Here is a 6083-nt window from a genome sequence, read left to right on the forward strand (position 1 = left end):
TGCACCGAATCGAACATAAACAGCAATTTAAGGTCGTCGTATACAGCAGTGGCCCCTGCTAGCCACTCGCCACCGCTGCCGGTCCTGCTGCTGTGCAGTTGCTCCAGTTGGGGCTGAGGATGCTTCTCCGGGATGCAGGAAGAAGATGCAAATGATTCGAACGTTTGGCCCGCTCGTAGCCAATCCGCTCGGGCCGGCCACGCCCACTCTACGTGCAGTTCAGCACCCGAGACCGAGCCGCTGGCGATACCCCCCCCGCCGCTTCCGTCTGCATTAGCGACGAGGCTGCCTCGCTTGGCTAACCTCCTACGTGTGTTGTAGCATGTTGGAGAGTTGTGGGCGGGTTGCAGGGGAGGGGCGCCGAACAACTGAGCTACCTCTGGCTAACCCTCCCTCCGGGGGCTTGCTCAGGATTTATCCCTCAGTGAACACACAGCTAGATTCCAGTTGTGTGTTTGTTTCGCAGCCTCGATATTGGCTTAAGGAGCCAGTTTATACTTCAGAAGAATTGTTTGTTTTATTTCTACAGTTCTATCCCGCTCTTCCTCCAAGGAGCCCAGAGCAGTGCATGTGGTTATGTTTACCCTCACAACAACCCTGTGAAGTAGGCTAGGCTGAGAGATACATGACTGGCCCAGAGTCACCCAGTGAGTTTCATGGCTAAATGGGGACTGGAACTTGGATCTCCCCGCTCCCAGTCCAACACTCAGATTTGTGTATATTTGCATACTGAGTAATATGATTTTCTTTTTTAGGGAACTGAGTATAAAACAGACTTCTGAAGCCAAAACCAGTCCAAACTCATGCTTGCTTTATCATGCACACATCTCTTGTCAGAGGCACTCTTACCCCTGGACTTCTGGGCCAAATAAGAACATAAGAACAGCCCTGCTGGATCAGGCCCAAGGCCCATCTAGTCCAGCATCCTATTTTGCACAGTGGCCCACCAGATGCTGCTGGAAACCACAGGCATGCTCTCTGTCCTGCTGTTACTCCCCAGCAACAGGTACTCAGAGGGCCTCCACAGCCACCTGCCCCCACCCTCTTTAGTCTGTCCCGGGTGGTGTGGTTGCCCGGCCAAGCATGATGATGGTGAGGCGGGCCGTCCAAAGGCCTTCAGGTCCAGGCTCCAAAATTACCTAGGTGCACCTCTGTCTCTTGTAAGGAGCAGAAGATTTTCTTACAGAACCTCGCCCAACGTGTTATTTTCGTGCAACCTATTAAAATACATATTTTAAAAAAAATAGTATTATTATTCCTAGTGTTTGCTGTGGGCATCAGATGTTAAAGCATGCTGTGGGTCTCTAACTTGTCAGGTATCCACGTATTTCATATAATTTCTTTTGTTTGTTTTTGGTTATTTTTATGATTTATTTTTACAGAACTGAATTGTTATAGGAATTACCGTTCGTATTGTCGTTTTGTCATTTCTCTGGGTTGTAAGCTGCCTTGAGTGCAGCAGTGCAGAAAGGTGGCATACAAATTAATAAATGAAACAAGTATATCCATGGGTCTAGGGAAATGCTAAGCAGTGGGGCTAAAGGGCCATAAAATGCAAGAAGTAAAGCTTGTGTATAAAGTTCTGTATAAAACTTATATGTATACAGAAAAGTGCGCTCTTTCTCTCTCTCTCTCCACACACACACACACAGAGTGAAGGACAGTACGATGCTACCATCCTCCTGCATCCGCCGGCGGATGCTCAGACTTTTCAGGTCCTGCAGCTGAGACAATGATGATGACACATGAGCACTCTCAGACTATGCCACCAAGCATAGACTTTGCCACCCAGTGGTGGCAGGGCACATTCCTAGTCAAGTCAGGTGGGGTGGGGAGAAGATGTGTGCGCCTCAGTGGGACAAGGAGTGAAAAATGTACAATGTGCCCCAGCAAGGCGAGGAAGGGTGGCAGCAATGGATGGCAGTGTGGCTCCTGTGTGATGTGGCCCAGCACCTGTTGCCAGCACCTGTGAGGGTCTGGGGGTGATTCAGCATGTGGGGGCTTCCTTAACTTTGCATAACATTACAGAATCATACTGACTGATGACATATTGTGTAAATAGTGAGAGTGAATGAATGAGGTTTTTGGACATGTCCAAACAGCTTGGACATATGAATTTGTAAGTGAGGGGGGATATGAATAAAAGCACATGATTCACAGTTCTCACTCAGACCTTCTGGATTGCAAACCAACTTGAGCATAGTGCATTTATTACATATTGTTTGTTTATTCCAGAAGTTTTTGTAATTTTCTGCCATGAAACAAGCCACTTATAGGACTTTGATGGTTACAATAAAATTAAAAAATATATATTAAAAACTAACAATTTGTCCAAGCGACTTTAAATATACATAGGCCTCCCACCCTGCCCTACATATGTGCTCAATACCAAAATCCTATACCAAGTCATTCCAGGTGATCCAAAGGGTGTGTGTGTGTTACCCTTTTTATGAAGGCAAAGGGCAGATTCCTCCATATGGGGGTGTGATGATGGTCTGGGGAGGGGGTGGGTGGGTTAAGTTCCAGACATTTGCACTGCTTTGGGCTCCTTGGAGGAAGAGCGGGATATACGTACAATGTAAAAAAAGAAAAAGAAAAGAAAATGAAACAAGCCACTTATAGGTCTTTTTTGGATGTTTTTCTTTTTAATTTCGTTAAAAATATTAAAAATCAACAAATTGAAATGGATTGGGCAAATTAAATATTCGGAGCCTTCCCAATCTGCCCTACATCTGTGCCTGATATCAAAGCCCTATGACAAGCTGTTCCCAAAATATTCAAGTGTGTGTGTGTGTGTGGGGAAATAACCACAAAAAGGAAATCACATTATACCACCATTAGTCCATTACTAGGTCTGAAGACTGTCAGCAGGCACGGGCAGGGCAATGTTACGCTATGGCATATCCCTAACATACTGTATTTACTGGAATCCAAGACTAGGATTTCCCCCCAAGTTATTTAATGTTAGAAATCAGCGGATCATCTTAAATTCAGAGTCATCTTGGGTGAATAAGGGTATAACCTGTATTTAACCTCCATTTTTAAAGGGGCTTGTCTTAAGTTCTGAGTAGTGTGCAGGTAAATATGGTACAAAGCGGCTGTAGGAACATAGGAAGCTGCCTTATATTGAGTCAGATTATTGGTCCATCAAGCTCAGTATTGTCTACACTGACTGGTAGCAGCTCTCCAAGGTTTCAGGCAGGAATCTTTCCCAGCCCTACCTGGAGATGCTGCCAGGGAGTGAACCTGGGACCTTCGGCAGGCTCTGCCCCTGAGGTACCACAGCACAGCAGTGAGGCAATCTAGGATCTCTAATCTATCTATCTAGCTGGATGCAGATGGATTCTGCATCTTCTCTGCACACATGGTGCAGGGAGAGGAGCTTGCCATGTTGCAAGGAGCTTACCATGTTGCAAGCTTGCCATGTTGCAAGGAGCTTACCATGTTGCAAGCTTGCCATGTTGCAAGGAGCTTACCATGTTGCAAGCTTGCCATGTTGCAAGGAGCTTACCATGTTGCAAGCTTGCCATGTTGCAAGGAGCTTGCCATGTTGCAAGGTTGAAGGGAAGAGAAGCAGAGAAAGGAAGTCACCCTGAGATTAGCAATCTACATTCCAAAGGGATAGTGTCAGGGTCAGAGCAGTAGAGAAGGGATGACCTAGCTGTGCTGTGCTGATTAGCACCTGTTGTGGGAGACAAACAATCTCTTTTCAAGCCTAAATAGATAGAATAAAACAAGTGGATAAATTCTAGTTCCACTGGAGTCTCTGTCTGGTTGGAGTTTCTTTGCTGAAGAATGGTGACTTTCAATTCGGCTGTGCAATGTCCTGGGAAATTCAAATATTCTCTCACTGTTTTCTCAATGTTGTTAAAATTTTTATGTCAGATCTGGGCTGCAATTCGACTGATGCACAATTTCCTTGTGAGCTCCGCTGAGACAATGGGACTTACTTCTAAGTAAATATGCATAGGATTGCTTACTTTGCAAATGTTCATTTATTCATTTGCGAGGAGACTATTAAAAGTAAGAATTCTAAAGCACTGCTCTTACTAAAGGTAAAGCAAAGTGTGCCGTTAAGTCGATTTCGACTCCTGGCGCCCACAGAGCCCTGTGGTTGTCTTTGGTAGAATACAGGAGGGGTTTACCATTGCTTCCTCCCACACAGTATGAGATGATGCCTTTCAGCATCTTCCTATATCGCTGCTTCCTGATATAGTACCAGCAGGGATTTGAACCCGCAACCTTCTGCTTGTTAATCAAGTATTTCCCCACTGCACCACTTAAGGTGTGGCCACCAGACGCATGAATGAGATGTTAATAGGTCTGGCTTGGTCAGTTAGAGTCCATTAGATTCAGTTGTTGAAGGCTAGTGCCTGTTTGGGTATATTGTTCTATGTCCCTCTCTCAGTATGTGATGTTTTAGTTTCTTAATGTCAGACTCCCAGGGGACAAGGTGGGCTCCTGACCCTTCTTGAACTCCAGAATGACTGGGTAAGCAAAAAAACCAAAAGGTCAGCCTCAGGAACAGTCAGGGAAGGAGGTTAGCTTTTCACCAGAGTCCTCCTCCTGGCTTGCTGCATTCAGCCAGTTCCCTCTCCTGGAGAACTCCTGACTCCCACACTCAGAAGCAGCTGCTCCTCCTCATCTGCCTTGTCTTTAAATACCCCAATGCAGAGCAGACTGGGCTTAAAGCCAACTTCCAGCCCCGCCTCCTGTTTCCTGCCCTACCCAACCTAGCTGTCTTGTCTCCCTAGAGCTGTTTCCTGCAGCTCTCCCTGCCTTGCTCCCCTCAGCCCCACTGGGATCCGACCAGCCCGGGCCTTTCTCATCCCCACTGCCCCCTAAAGGGAACCAAAGCCTCAGAGAAGGGATGCCACACCCTTCTCCAGCCTCCATAGGGCCATCCAAGAGAACAGGTAACATGGCATCCCGACACTCAATAAATCTTTATTTGTTCTTTGAACTCAACCTAGGATCTCCAGATAATAGCTGACAGATAGCCCTGTCCGCTCTGCACTGGGGTATTTAAAGACAAGTCAGCTGATGAGGAGGAGCTGCTTCTGAGTGTGGGAGCCAGGAGTTCTCCAGGAGAGGGAAGAGAGCTGGTCTTGTGGTAGCAAGCATAACTTGTCCCATTAAGCTAAGCAGGATCCACCCTGGTTGCATACGAAAGGGAGACTAGAAGTGTGAGCACTGCAAGATATTTCCCTTAGGGGATGGAGCCGCTATGGGAAGAGCATCTAGGCTCCAAGTTCTCTCCCTGGCTTCTCCCAGATGGGGCTGAGAGAGATTCCTGCCTGCAACCTTGGAGAAGCCACTGCCAGTCTGTGTAGACAATACTCAACGAGATGGACCTATGGTCTGACTCAGTATATGGCAGCTTCCTATGTTCCTAATCTCTTGGGCTAAACCTCTTTACCACCAGAGCATACTCTGCTGTGTGAGGACTTTAATGTTTCTCCTCACATCCCTCAACAACAGAGACCAACTCAGCATGAGTAAACACAAACACAAGAGGGGAAAGTACTGTAAAGGTGATCACATATTAGGAAAACAAGTTGCCCGGACAACATGATAATTTAAGCCCATCCACGCAACATGTCAGGAAAGTAATTAAATTCTAGCGCTTTAGAATTTTATCTTTTCAGAGGGGAAACAACATCCTTTGCAAAGGTGGAGCCAAGCAGACAAGACCAATGGGAAAGAAAGAGGGGGAGTGAACCACACAGCCGGGGTGGAACTAGCTCCCCAGAGTTTCCACTCAGCAGCGAGGACACCACCTGTCCACTAGGCACATGAGATGTCCAGTGAAATTTATAGTATAGTATTTTTATTTTATTTTTACATTTATATCCTGCTCTTCCTCCAAGGAGCCCAGAGTACATGGCATTACATTATACTATATTATATTAATAATGTATTATAACATATTAATATTAATATATTTAATATACTTTTTTAAAGGCACTGAAGACATATTTATTCACCCAGGCTTTTAATTAGATTTACAGTTCTAAAATTTTAATACTGGGTTTTATGTGTTTTTAATGCTTTAAATGATTTTGATTGTAAACCGCCCAGAG

This window comes from Hemicordylus capensis, chromosome 1, assembly GCF_027244095.1.
Source record: "Hemicordylus capensis ecotype Gifberg chromosome 1, rHemCap1.1.pri, whole genome shotgun sequence".
In the NCBI taxonomy this organism is placed as follows: domain Eukaryota; kingdom Metazoa; phylum Chordata; class Lepidosauria; order Squamata; family Cordylidae; genus Hemicordylus; species Hemicordylus capensis.